Source organism: Rattus norvegicus, chromosome 11 (genome assembly GCF_021556685.1).
Source record: "Rattus norvegicus strain SHRSP/BbbUtx chromosome 11, alternate assembly SHRSP_T2T, whole genome shotgun sequence".
In the NCBI taxonomy this organism is placed as follows: domain Eukaryota; kingdom Metazoa; phylum Chordata; class Mammalia; order Rodentia; family Muridae; genus Rattus; species Rattus norvegicus.
This window is the reverse complement of record NC_141544.1, coordinates 35,763,288-35,778,599: the sequence shown is the minus strand read 5'-3', so window position 1 is coordinate 35,778,599 and position 15,312 is coordinate 35,763,288. Positions and strand designations below refer to the sequence as shown.

The 15,312-nt window shown below is 34.8% G+C and overlaps 1 long non-coding RNA gene across 1 annotated transcript in view; it reads left to right on the top strand.

Annotated features, from left to right (window-relative positions):
• Positions 1–357: 357 nt before the first annotated feature.
• Positions 358–15,312, top strand: part of LOC102551587 (uncharacterized) — a 51,000-nt gene continuing 36,045 nt past the window's right edge. The window contains exons 1-4 of the long non-coding RNA XR_015633723.1: positions 358–444; positions 852–1,150; positions 12,142–12,196; positions 13,712–13,867. This is a non-coding gene — a long non-coding RNA (uncharacterized LOC102551587). The remainder of the gene's footprint in view (positions 445–851; positions 1,151–12,141; positions 12,197–13,711; positions 13,868–15,312) is intronic.

The window sequence follows — 15,312 nt, the reverse complement described above, 5'->3', positions numbered from 1 at the left end:
AAACAGAATTGTCTTTTCTTTCTGTCTGTGTTACTATTGTCAGTCTTGTATTCTATACTCAAACTATATTACATCACATTTTGTCTATAGTGCTCTAGATCTACCATGATAGGATAGGATAGGATAGGATAGGATAGGATAGGATAGGATAGGATAGGATACGATACGATACGATACGATACGATACGATACGATACGATACGATACGATACGATACGATACGATGGAATGGAACGGAACGGAACGGAACGGAATGGAACGGAACGGAACGGAACGGAACGGAACGGAACGGAACGGAACGGAACGGAACACAATAGAATAGAAGTTGCAATCTCTACATATTCTTTAAACCTGTTCCAAAGATCTAAGGTTCATCTTTGTCACAGAAACACCTCCATGGGATCCTATTTGTCACAAAAAGATATACTGATCCTTATTACAATAGTCAGCATTATTTACTTTTCTCATTGTTTTTACAAAATGGCTGATATAAAAGCAGTGTGATGTGGAAGACTTATTTTGGCAAATATTTTGAGCAGTTTAGTGTGTCTCACAGGGGAAATTATGACAATGGGAGAATGAACTGAAGTCACTGCCAGTTACCAAATCAGGATTCTGAGAGAGATGAATACTGATATTCATGCCCCCTGGCATTGTCTCTATTGTGGAGACTTTAGACTAAAGGGTGCTGTCATCCACAATCAACTTGGTGTGGCTTGTGTAAAAAAATTAATTTTGTCAATATGTTTAACAGAGACTTATCCTACAGTTCGTTTATAGCATTTCTAGTTTTGTTTAACATGGAATGCCATTTGGCAATACAAATAACCAAGTATTACTATTCCATACAGATCATACTGGAAGACAGGCAGAAAGATTTCATAATCTAGAATAACTACAAGTTGGCCGAGTCTATGTCCTTTGAGTGCCAAAAGTTACATATAAAGTTTCATTAGCCCGACTGCCTAAGCATGGGCAGAACCAAGACCGCAACAATGGACAGGCTACAACTACACAAGGTATTACAGGAGACTAAGAAAATTTGAGAGCAGAAGAAAAAGTCTCCCTAAGGAAAGTGGGTACCAAATAGTTACAATTGAATGACACACGAGAAGTGTAAGGACAAAGCATTTCAGATACGACTTAGCAGGTAAGAGCACTTTCTTCACTTCTTCAGAGGACACAGATTAGTTACCAGCCCTCACATTGTGGTTTACAACTATCTTTACTTCCAGTTCCAAGGAGTCTGTTGCCTTCTTCTTACCTCAGAATGCAGCTGGCATCATAAGTTACACATATATGTGTACAGGATAAGCATTCATACACATAAAAAGTTAAGTATTTTCAAAAGTAAGCTTAGTGAAACAAGATAAAAACTCAGCAACACATATGGTAAAATTTCATTTAAATGAAATATCCATAAGAACTAAAAAAATGGAATCAAATGATACATTAAATTTTCTCAATTCTTTCAACAGTTGTGGTAAGGATTATTTCAAAGTCTCCGAAGTTCCTTTCAGAAGTGATAAAATACCCCAATCATAATTTACAGTGATGATTGTTTTTTTTTATAAAAAAGAAAGAACAAAATAGAGTGAGGTATGCTGAGGTAGAAGGGGGTCCCTCCATGGGCCCACATTGAAGCATTCTTTCTCCCTGAGGCATCAACCATGTGACAGATATGGTATAGAATAGAGTTTATTTTGGGCATGGGGAGGGGAGTTAAGGGAGTTGAGACAGACAAAGGCACAAAGAGATAGACAGAGAGAGACACACAGAGAGAAAAAAAAATCATGAGTAGAGACCTGCAATGAATACAGGGAGGGTGAAGGAGAATGGGGAGAGAAGGGACAGAGACAGAAGAAAGTAAGAAGGTAAGAGAGTAAGGGAGTAAGCAGGTAAGAGGGTAAGATGGTAAGAGAGTGAGGAGGGGGCAAACAGACCCTTTTCATGAGTTCGGCATACCTGGCTATTTCCAGATAACTGTGGTGTAGAGCCTAGAAGGAATGCTAACAATGGTTAGTTTATACAGCCCTGAAAATACACAAAAGTACACTGATATATGCACTTAAATGGGTGAAGTAGAGGGGTCATGAAATGATGTTGCAGTGAAGCTTTCAAGTTGTCAAAGCTCATAGTCTCAATTCACAAACAGATCACTAATATTTATGATAATATTTTAGTTTTCAAAATGAGTGATTAATAAAAGGAAGTCATAAAAGCAGACTTTTTTCCTGCACACACACACACACACACACACACACACACACACACATACATATATACATGATGGTTACCTATAAATATGCAAAATATGTGTCAATTTCACATTTGAAGATAATAGTAAAATATTTTATACACTGCTTAATTAATTTTAAAATATGCCATTAACACTCTAATTATAATGTTAAGTGGACTAGTAAATTCTAATTTCCTTCTAAAAATATAGGAAATATTTATGTGCAGGGGAGATAGGAGAGGTCTGAGGTCTTGACACCCAGAGAGGTCTTTCCCTTCTCAAAAAATAAGGGGAAGGGGGAATGGGGAAGACTTGCATGAGTGGGTACTGGAACAGAGCAGGAGAAAAGGAATGATTGATAATGGGTTATAAAGAGCATAAGAAATCAGGACAATATTAATTTATTAAGGAAAAACCAGAGCAAAGCAACAACAGAAAATCAAATTCTCTGAAACCTTTTACAATCATTTGTGTTGTATGATTGCACATAGTGATTTATTCATACATGTATACTAAAGGTAATTTTATGTTTTATACTAAGAATTTTATTCTACATTTCCCCTAAGCAAGAGTTAGAGCTTGTATAACAGGTGGTTATCAGATACTTATAAATTGAATGTATTCTGCATGCATCTTCATAGTTTTAATTTGAAATATATTCCCTGGCTAATTATTTCAAATTTCTTCTGAGTGTATTAATATCACAACTACCAAATAACAAAGACATAGAAAGAATGAATTCTTATTCCTAATTCATTCACTTTCAAGAGGAATCAGACCCATAGGAACAACAATGCCAACAAACCAGAGATTCCAGGGAGTAAACCACTACCCAAAGACTACATGGACTGACCCTGTGCTCTAATTTCATAAGTAGCAGTGAATACCCTCGTTGGGGCCCCTGTGGAAGGGGAAGCCCTTGGTCCTGCCAAGGTTGGACACCCAGTGTAGAGGAATGTTGGGGGGGGCAATAATGGGGGGAAGGATGGGGAGGGGAACAGCCATATAGAAGGGAGGGCGAGGGGCTGGGGGCTGATGGACAGGAAACCAGGAAAGGGACTAACATTTGAAATAAAATTACCCAATTTAATAAAAATGGAATAAAAAAACAAAAAATAATAAATAAAATGTAATTTAAAATGATAGACTTCATTTAATTCTTCTCCCTGAAGAATGCCTTTCATTTTACTAAAAAGTGAATCAATCTTCTAAATGAAACATAGTAAGGACCAGCATGATATGATATTCTAACAGAGTATTAGTGGCAACCATATCTTGGTAGTGAAGCAAGAGTTCTCTAATTGAAAGTAACTCTCTCTAATAGGGAAATCATACCAGTCTCTAGAGGAATTTAAATCCATAGCCATGACTGCTATGGCAATGGATCACATCCAAAGACCTCCTAGGTCTATATATCAAGCTAGAATATAGACAACACCCTTAGTACACACTCTTAAATTAAATTTAGTGTGTAGAAAGTAGCAGCCATGTTTGACAGTAATTTCCAAATTTAGGGATAGATAAAGAGATGAATCAGAGAAAGATTTGACAGAATGAGCCAGACACAGGATATGCCCAACTGTAATAAGAACATAGGAAAGTGTAGCTAGTTTAAAGCAAGAGAAAATTCCCAGCAGATGGATCCTGAATGGCCTAGAAGTACTCAAAGAAATGTTCAAAGGCCATGCCCATCAGGAAAATCTAAACAACTCTGAGGTTCCACCTTACACACATCAGAGAGGCTAAGATTAAAAGACAAACGAACGAACAAACAAATAAACAAAAAACTCAAGAGATTGCACATGCTGGCAAGGATGTAGAGCAAGGGGAACACTCCTCTGGTGCTGGTGGGAGTGGAAACTCAAGTACAACCACTGTAGAAATTAAAGTGGCATTTTCTCAAGAACCTGGGAATAGTTCTACCTCAAGACCCGCGCCTTGAGATGTACCCAAAAGATGCTCCAACATCTTACACAAACACTTGCTAAACTATAGCAGCTTTATTTGCAAAAGCCAGAAAAGCCAAGACCTCATGAATTTTGCAAACAAATGGATGGGACTTGAGAATATCATTCTGACTGAGGTAACCCAGTCCCAAAAGGACATGTGCTGTATCTACTCACTTTAGGTGGATATTAGACATAAAATACAGGTATCATGTTGCTCTCCGTACACACATTAGGCAAAAGAAGAAGGAAGGTCCAAGTGATCAAGCTTGGATCTCACTTAGAAAAGTGAATAAAATAGTCATAAGATGTAGGTGTAGTGAGGGATCTTGGAGGGGGGCGGGGTAGGGAAGGGAATCAGGGGTTCAGGATCAGATTGAAGCATGACAGTAGAGATGGCTACTATAAGGCCATGGAAATTATGGGAGGAAGTGACCAGCAGGACAGTGAGATGGAGGCAACATGAATTAGTAAAAATAAATAACATTAATTAATTTAAATGTTAAAAAGTACAAAATGAAAAGCATGGGAGAAAAAGCAAGTGACTGAGTTGGGAGTCAGGTAGGAGGTAGTTCAGTGGAGTTTAGTTTGTCGCATTTCATTTGGTGGCAGTTTAATTCATGGAGTTCAAAGCAGTTTTACTGGGACAGTTTTACAGGGTCAGGTCACAGGTGAATACAGAAGGAGCCTGGGAGTAAGAGGAAGCCAGTTTGAATCAGTCAGTGTGGAGAGCAGTTTTAGTCAGAAAAGCTGAGTTGAACGAGGCAGGCGTAGTTCAGAAACCAGTGGAAAGGGTGAACTTTTCAGGAGTAAACCTGAGATGACAATTTTATCAGGCAGATTATATCTACTTCTACACCCAGTATTGGAAATACAGCTAACTACTCAGTGCTAGTGAATCTATGATTTTGGAGAAGAATTCACATTCATTACTTTACTAAATAATCGCAACCTCAACAACAATCTATATAAACATTTCCTTATCTACACTGATAAGTGTAGTCTTAGCCAAATATCAAAGAAACTTGTCTGTGAAAAGAGGACAATCACAAATATATATGCTTAAAAAATTACAAATATATACATATTTGTGTATATGTACATATATATATTATGCTTAAAAGATAAGCATAGTAAACACCTAACAGTTCTGGAAAAATTAAAAGTGTCGTTACAATTATTAAATACAGCTGAAAGAGAAACAAAGAAATTATTGAATTAAGGACACAGAAATATGTGATAGGTATTTTAATCTACCATAATAAAACCAGAAATTGGATAAATAGCAATAAATACAATCAATAGCAAATATTTACTATCTCGCAATAGAGAAGACAGGGTGCTCGAGAACAGCAATAGCATGGTTGAATTCTCTGGAAGTTTATCTACTTGTTTTGCAGAACACTAAGTTTATTGACACATAGAGGGGAAGTAAGAAAGCAAGCATGTTTCTAAGAGCAATCATTCAATCATGACCTCAATCATGAACTCAAAATAAAACCATACTGCACAGGTTCTATAGAAGAGAAATGCCCACAAGACAAATATTTATTTCATACAAAAGACACTTGTGACCTAATGATGAAATTTTTTTCTAGACAAAGAAAACAGAAGTCTGATTATGCCCATTGGTAAGATGGCAAGATGCATATTGAGAACGTTTTCTAAAATTTATTTCTATTGCTGAAATAGAATTAGATGACCTACTGGAGAGGATCAAACTACCCATTTATTATATAAGTACTGGGTTAAAGGATGTGGATTAAAACTGCCAGCAAATGAACTTAATAATATTATACCTGCTACTTAAACCAAAGCCCTTGGCTTAATAGGAAAATTTGGAGGATTATAGGCTTTTTTATGTATAAAGGTTTTCCTATCCAATTTCTTCCTCTTTGAAAGTCAATTACATAAGTCACACTAACTTGCATATAAATGAGGAATATCAATGAGCAACACAATAGGCATGGTTTTGTAAAGTGTGCCTCCATACAGAAGCAGTGAAGGATGAGTATTAGCCTGCATTTCCTGGTTTGTTTTCTTCACTTAGCCTTAAGTAAGCCTACCGCTTGCCAGGGGCTATGGCATTTTCTCATTAGAAGAAATTAGCTCTCTCTAAGGATAATCCACTGTCCTACAAAAGTCTCTAATCTTCACTGCCCCATTAGGTTTCATCTTTGACTCAAGGTCCTATAAATGGATCAAGACAATAGCTATATTTACTTCTGAAGCTAGTAATAACTACCTTTGATCCTAAAAAAGGACAACTTACTCTTTTATGTTTAACATTAGAAAAAAGTATCCACCTGAAAACATTTCATTTCATAACAGTTTATAAGTATCCTACCTTAAAAATTAACAGGCACATGATGGGCATACCAATACAATAAAATACAAAACTTGAACATAAATCATATTACTTTTGCAAATATTCTAGATGGAAAGTGCTGAAAAATTAAAGTAAATAACTACATTTTGATTCAGTAAAATGAAAATTATTTTGTTTTCATTTAGCATGCTATAGACCTCAGTACTTTATTAGAAATAAGAACCTTAGGACAGTTGAGTGGTTACTGTATGGGAAAATTGGGCCTTGGTATTTATAGAGGAATTTTTATCCAGCAACATGGCTGCTCTGGCAAGGGATCACATCGAAGACCCAGGTCAGTCTGAGCTACCTGGAATACAGGTAAACAACACAGATTTAATCTCTCTGACTGGAAGCATACATCTTTAAGATAAGCATTAGTTTGTAGAAGGAAGCAGTCATGTTTGAAAGTGACATCTCATTATATGACAAAGTTGACATCTAATTGAGGGGGTGACAAAGGGACAAATCAGAGAAAGATTTGACAGAATGAGTCAGAGATGGGATGTGGTCAACTCACCTGAGAACTGCACAGGAAAGAGAAACTACTTAAGAACAAAGAGAGAGAGGCAGTTGGGAATCAGGTCCAGGAGCTCAGTGGAGTGTTTTGTTTTGTTTTTTGTTTTTTGTTTTTTTTATCCCACGTTGATGTATTTCCATGCCCGTCAGCATAGGCATGAAGCCAAAGGATAAGAATAAAAGAATGAATAAAAGAATAAGATTTAGAATGAGCCATAAGACTAGAAGAAATTGCCAGAGTTAGTTTGAAGCCCAGTACAGCATTCACCAAGAGGCCGAGAGAAGCCAGATTGAGTAAGTCACATGAAGAAGAATTTCAGCCAGAACATTTGAATTGAACAAGCCAGTGAGAAGGGTCCAGAAAGAACTAAACTGAGTGAGCTTATTCAGCAGTAAGGCTCTGAAACAATTACATCTTGTCAATAAAGATATTTTTATAGTTATTCAGCCACATTTGGCAAAAAAAATAACCTTTTGTATAGTTTTATCTGCTTAGCTCTGCTTTGGCCTCTGTTTGCTCCTCATGCAAGGGTACCCTGCCCTGAAAGTTCCTGTCTAACAGAAAGAATCATAGACTTATGCTCTAGAAAATCCTAGTGGATTTCCCCCAAATAAAATCCCAAATTTGCATCCTCTATCTGGCTTTTCCAAGTTTCTTACAGTTATACCTAATTATGTCACTTTTCATAACCAAAGTGTTGTCTTGTGGCTTTGTTCCGTCATCCCAACTCTAAAATCAGTACGTATCTGAGTCTGCATCTTTAATGTAGAATATAAATATTGAAAATCCTATGGCATTTTAATACATCTTAGGCTATAATCTGAACTATTTCTCGTAATAATTTTAAAAGTATTGAATTTTACAGAAAAATTTATCAAACAAATATACACTTAAATATTTATATAGAAATATATTAATATTTATTACTAATACATATAAATATATACATACATATGCATATATATATATATAAACTAATACAGAAACAAAGCCAGAATTAATATAGTTAACCTAGTGTAAAACATGTCTTTCTATATTTATGATCACTAATGTTATCCTTATTAAAATGACTTAAAGTTATTAAGAAAACTGGAGATCCTAATTTTTTCATTTTACTTTTATTTTCAAAATGACTAATTTTAATTTTAAAAGAGACTAATGAAAGTAAGTGTCTAAATATGGTCAACTTTCATGTAAGTGGAAAATGTATTTTAGTTCAGTTAATACCTTCTAATTGTGATAATTCTGTAATGAGGAGATACACTACCATTTAATGCACGTAAATCTGAGTCAAATGATTGACAAATGAACGAGCAGCTTTTCAGAACTGGTACTTGAAAGCTTTTTTAAAAGCACATAGCTGATAATGTCATTGTTCAAAACTGGCAGGTGTTCTCACAAATGGCATGAAGTAATTTGCGCTGAAGCAGGGTAACGGAGCCCCACATTAGATATGTGATTCATCCATGGGTGTTTTATACTTAAGTAAATCAATGCTAATTTCATCATTTTCTCACCTACGATACTTACTAGCAGCCATAAAATTCCTATTTCTGACTATAAGGACATGCATGTGATATTCACATTAGGAATGTGGCCTTTACCAAGAATTCTTTCTGTCTTAACAATTAAAAATTTACCTTTATTTCTTATGGAGATGATGGCACTGACAAAATGGATTTTGTGTTTGGGTAAGGTGATTATATTTTCCTACTATCTTGTATATCCTGGGCCACTCTGCACAGTTAAATTCATATTCTAGTCCACTGAAATTCTTAAAAATTACTTAATTCAATGAGAATGTCTCTGTAAGCACTTATGAAGATAACTAAGATTTATTGAAAATCTTGAAGTTTGTGTAAACATGTCTGATACTGCATATCCCCAGAGGATTAAGCTATGTGGGAATTTTATTCTTTACAATTGGCTTGCACATTTAGTCCTCAACAAATTTATAAAATATAAGTTCAACAACCTGTTGACCTCAGTGCCCTTTTTATTTTATATATACACTTCAGTTGTTCTTGTTTTCACTGTTTGCAATTTTATTTAGGTTATAATATGCAAATTGCATTCAGCTGTACAAAATGTTTCTAAGGATTTTCATTATAGGTCAACCCTGTATTTTTCTAAAAACACACTAAATACTTATTCATATACCCTCTGATAAATATAATTAACACAACTTATCAAAGAAGTTTCCTTTTCTAATAGACAAAGACCATTACATAACCACAACCAAACAAAATGCAGAGAATTACTTGCATTCAGGGGTCAAGTCCAGTGAGTACAGCATAACTCCTACACCGAATGCTCCAGAAGCATTATGGAAGACGGGATGTAGGGATTGTAACACCTGAAAAATGACAGCACTAGCTGGCATGTTGTGTTTATGGAGGTACCTGAACAGAGCCCCATATGTTTATAAACAACTATAGACAATTCATGGCTGGAGAGAAATGGTGAATCAGCATTCTCAAGGATCAAACTTCCTGACAGATTATCCAATTTCTAGTTGTCAGCCCCAAGCACATATGCCTACAAAAAAGTAGTATTTGTACTCATGATATATACATGCAAGAAAGTCTCAAATAGACTCAGCACGTTAGGTATGTAGATGATAGATAAATAGATAGATGAGATAGACTATAGATAGAAAGACATGATTGATAGATAATAGATATTATATCATATTGTATATATATATATATCAATAGATAGATAGATAGATAGATAGATAGATAGATAGATAGATAGATAGATAGATAGATAGATAGATAGATAGAGGGGTAGGTAGATAGATAGTAAAGTAGAAAATTTAGTAGTAATTAAAATCAAGATGAATACTATGAGAGGATGTCACAGCATAGGATACTCATTGATAGAGGGAGGGGTAGAAATGAAGTAAATATATGATTCTTGCATGGAATGTATAAAACATTAGATAAAAGAACACTTTTTCAACTATGTTCATAACAGCTTTATTCCTAATAACTAGAAACTGGAAACAACTTAGGTGTCTGTCAACTAAAGAATAATAAGATACATTTACACAATGGAAAATTGAATTATGGAACTGCTATTAGCAGATGAATTATCTAAGTCAACGAAACTAAGTGAGGTCATCCTCACTTCAACTTATTTGTTTTATTTTATTTTAAAAATATTTAGAACCTGCCTAAAGAAGTTATTTGCTATTCGAAGAATATTAATTGATGTGCACTGGGATTCTGTGGACTCTTTTCAATGCCAAATCTCATATTGGCATCCACACTTTGAGCTGTAGTCACCATCAATATCATTTTAGGTAGTAATAACATCACAATTCAGTTTCAATAGTCCTTGTAGAATGTCTATCTCTTTTTCAGAGATGTAACACTGATATAGCCAGCTTCTAATTTGGTGGACCACAAAGAAATGCAGGAACTTAAGGAGTGCTGCTCATTCTTCTGATTTATGTTTCTTACAGATATTCAACTGACTTTACCAAACACATTCTCGAGACATTGAATTTCATACAGATAATGTCCTTTTAGGTCCTTTCTATGTTTACAATGTTTCCTCTGACTTAAGGAGCCTCTAAACTAATTGATTCAGATAAGTTCTTATTTTTGACATGCTCTTTAAACAGTTTTTTAATTATTTTTATTCATCATGAGTATTATGAATATCAATTATTTTGTGAGTTTGGAAATTCCTGAGCTACCACACTGGCTGCTGTACTTCTTTATTTGTAGGGACATGATAATTGGTAGTTATCTAGTTCTGCAATTCTGTCCTTTTTTATTTGGTCATGGTGGTGGTAGTTTTCTAATATTTATAAAACTGTTTATTCCTTCCTTTCTTTTTTATTTATAAATTAAATGTGTCCAATTTTCAAAACTGAATTAAGATACGGAAGGAAGTTCTATAGCAAGATCGTGGGTAATTTGGGGAGCAGTACATAAAGACTGTAAAGACTGCAATGACAATCCCAACACAATGCGCAGGATAGGAAGTTGCACAGGTAAGCTATGTAACATTCTCAGGCAAGATTTACCCATCCTTCTTCAATCACTACACTGACGGGGATTCTACCACTTTAATAATCTCATTGCCATCTTTAGATAAATGTTCTTCCATCTAATTCAATGGTAACATTATCAAAGTCCTCTAAACGGTTGTATACACTGACACTATGTAACCCATGGTGGTTTTTCTCTCTCTGTTTCTAAGGAATGCTTTATCCAAACCTGGTTATTACTTCCTTAATTTTTGCCTAAGGTTGACATTTAAAAAGTGCCGAAATTTCCCAAGCTTCACTTTTTCCTTTCCGGTTCATGTCAGGAGAAAGAATAAAACTATGGACTAGACTTGAACTCTTCCATACACACATTTAGGATTAAGCTACCTATAGGAAATGCAAGGTGTGTATCCTTAAGGTCATGCCTAACTGAAAATTGGAAATGGTATGCCATTGAAAGCATGGTAATTGGAAAATAGTTGTCTTCCTACATTGATATAATATTTTAAGAGATGTAAAATAGTTGTATGAAGTAAGAAATATAAGTATTAGGCTGCTACCAGAGCTTTGAAGAAATAGGTGAAGTTTTTATTAAAGAAATGGTATAATCAAACAAAGCGCAAAATAATAAAAGAGTGAGAAGACAGATCCAATGCAAAAATTTGAAATATTAGAAACTTTTTTTAACATCTGGCAAACAAAACAGTAGAGAATTCTAAGGAATAAGATTAAATGGGGTTTTTTGTTTTGTTTTGTTTTGTTTTGTTTTAATCCAGACACATTCTCATACAAATACATTATCAAGGCGTTGGTGTGATGGTTCAGGGTTAAGAGCTGTTTCAGTTCACAAGAACACACAACTTTCCAATGCTCTCTTCTAGGCCCCAGGGAAAACAGTTATTAATGTGGTTCACATAAATATCTATTCAGGCAAAACACTCATACACATAAAATATGAAATGTAAAATGTCAAACATTTATACACATTGATAAAGTTAACTGGGAAACAATCCAAATCAGGTTTTAAGTGTTTTGATTTTAATTATAGTTTGTGTTTGTTTGTAGATATACGTGATGCCTATGAAGCTCAGAGACAGATCTCTTGGGGATCAAGTTCCAGGTAATTTTGAGCTGTCTGGAGTTTGCATTGGAAACCCTCTTCAGTTCTCTGCAAGAGCAATACCTCTTATTGATTACTAAGTAATCAAATTCAGATTTTAAAATATATTTCAATAGCAGCACTTAATAAGTTACTGTGACAATGTTATCTTTAAACAGTTTAATGCAAAGAATTAGAAAATTATGATACCCTGTAAAACTGGACATACAAGATCACACAAAATTTAAAGAAACAAGAATATGCAGAACACTAAAAGAAATAAATTGTTAATTAGAAAGAAGTTAATAAAATTAAGTCTTTTAACATTGGCAGTGAAATGTACTACTGATAAAGATTTCACTACACAATTTCAGGAGCACAGGTGCAAATGAAAATTTCCAGTTAAACTGAATGTTAGAACTCATAGCATAGGCTAGAGTTAGGAAGTTAGGGAAGAGACAGAGTTCCAGGTGCTTTTAAAGAATTGGCAGAATTTCAAGTGCAGCCTTTTGCATTAAACCCTGAGAAATGTCCCCAAGCAGCTTGTAAGTACTCTCAAATTTGAAAGATAAACAAGCCAGTATTGACCTTTCATTAGATAAAGAGAAGACCCCAAGCAGTTCTAAATGGACTATAAAATTTAAAAGCTAACCCAAAACAATAACATGTTGTTATATACTCTTGGCCTTAAAGGCTGGAATGAGTAAACCAAAAGCCAGCAATATAACTATCAGTATGTGTCATTCCTGAGGCCATATCTAAAACTCATCCTAATCCTTGGGCTTTATGTATACCATATTATGTCATCAGGTACAAATAATTGGTGGCAACACCTCGTAAAATTATTCAAAGTTCTACTATGGTCAAGTGGCACTCCTATACATGCACATGTACATAGCACTCAGCCCAGCATTAAGACTTTCCCTTCTGGAACTCTTTTCTACCCAAATGAACAAGGCAAAGCCTTAAAATATGGTTCACTTGCCTGATTTTCATGCTCATTAGGTCACCACACCTTGATTCTTCAAACTTTAATAAAAGTCACAGTGATCCAAGACTCAGGACAATCACTTTTCATAGGTCAGTTTATCTTCTTAAGAACTTTGCTTTACCACTTTCACTTGACCCAGACAACTTTACTATTTCTTTTGGCCTCCATCTTGCGACGCGTGAATGTACTTTAGTGTCAATCACCTACCACAGGGTCCAAGGTGGATTTCCACTTTATTTCCAACAGCATGCTCTAAAAGTTTCAGAAAACTGAATTGTTTGAAGACATTGAGGGAAGATGAAACAATATTTAGTATGTTCCAGATAAATATAATGCCAATCATAACTGATGTCATGGTCATCTTTTACTGTGTTTGTAAGGAAAGATTGATGAACTTTTATCAATGTTTGTAAAATGATCATATTTTCTCAATTTTATCTACCTCCTTGCTGTTGTGTTACCTACTTAATAGCTCTTGTGTTAAAATGTCCTGAAATAAAAATCAACTTCAAGTTGAAGAGATTTGTTTTTGCTTAATGTTCCAGAATGATGAGGTCCACCATGACTGGAAATACATTCCAGCACACAGGAAATCTGTGGTTGTAGAAACTGGTGCTGCATGATCACATGTAATCTACATGTAAGAATGAAAGAGTGAACAATCACTAGGACCAGGATTGAGAGCTTCAATATACATACAGGTAACTTATTTCCTCCATGAAGACTCTACCTCCTAATGGTTCCACCATTGTCTGAAACAATGTTATCAACCTGAGACCAAAAGGTAGGATACACAAACTTTTGGGACATATTTGAAAATTAGATTATAGCAGTTTGCCCGTTTCAAGCCATTGAACAGTAACATTCAAGGACTAGAAAGATGGTCCCTCAGTTATGTGATTTCTATTCTTTCAAAAGATCCATGGTGAGTTCCTAGTAGCTATGCTAAGGGTCTTACAAAGCTCTGGAATTCCATCTCCATTGGAATTGTATTGGAGCCCCATGAAGACCTACATTTATGCAGGCACATAACCCTTCTTCATGTATACTTTTATTAAAAATAAAATTAATTCATTTTGTAAAATGATGTCATATTCCAGCAATAACAAAAATAAGACCATGATAAAATTCTCTGTTCAGCAAAGGGGTAAAAAGTTTACATTCATATTAATAATATAAAAATATTAATGAATTAATAAAAATTATTAATTCAACAATAAAGTAGTTATCATATGGTATAATATTATGGGGCAGATTATTTAAAATCATTCATGAATAAAATGTACAATATTTTCTAAATAAATCAGAAACAAATATGATTGCTCAATAAATACATACAAAATGAACCACCCTCTTTTTTATTTTTTAATTGAATATATTTTCATTTACATTTCAAATATTATTCCTTTTCCCAGTTTCTCAGACATAAGCCCCTATCCGATCCCCCTTCCCTTCTTTATAAGTGTGTTCCCCTCCGCATCCATCCCCCTTCCTGCCCCAGGACCCGACATTCCCCTACATTAAGGGCCCCACCTTGGCAGAACCAAGGACTTCTCCTTCCATTGGTGCCCAACAAAGTCATGCTCTGCTTCATATGCAGTTGAAGCCATGGGTCAGTCCATTTATAGTCTTTGGGTAGTGGTTTAGTCCCTGAGAGCTGTGGTTCAAAATGCTGTCCTTTTTTCTCTGGATGGTTTTAGATCCTTTGTCAAAGACCAAGTGAATATAGGTATGTAGGTTCATTTCTGGGTCTTCAATTCTATTTCATTCATCTGCTGGCCTATCTCTGTATCCAGACCATACTGTTTTTATTACTATTTCTTTGTAATACAGCTTGAAGTTAGGGATAGTGATTCCCCTAAAATTATTTTGTTGTTGACAATACTTTTGGCTATACTTTTTTTTGTTATTCAAAATGAATTTGTAAATTGTTCTTTCTAAGTCTATGAAAAATTGAATTAGAATTTTGATGAAGATTGCATTGAATCTGTAGATTGCTTTCAGCAAGATGGCCATTTTTACTATCTTAATTCTGCCAATCTATGAGTATGGGAGATCTTTTGAACTTCTGAGACATTCTTTGATTTCATTCTTCAGAAACTTGAAGTTCTTGTCATACAAATCTTTCACTTGCTTGGTTAGAATC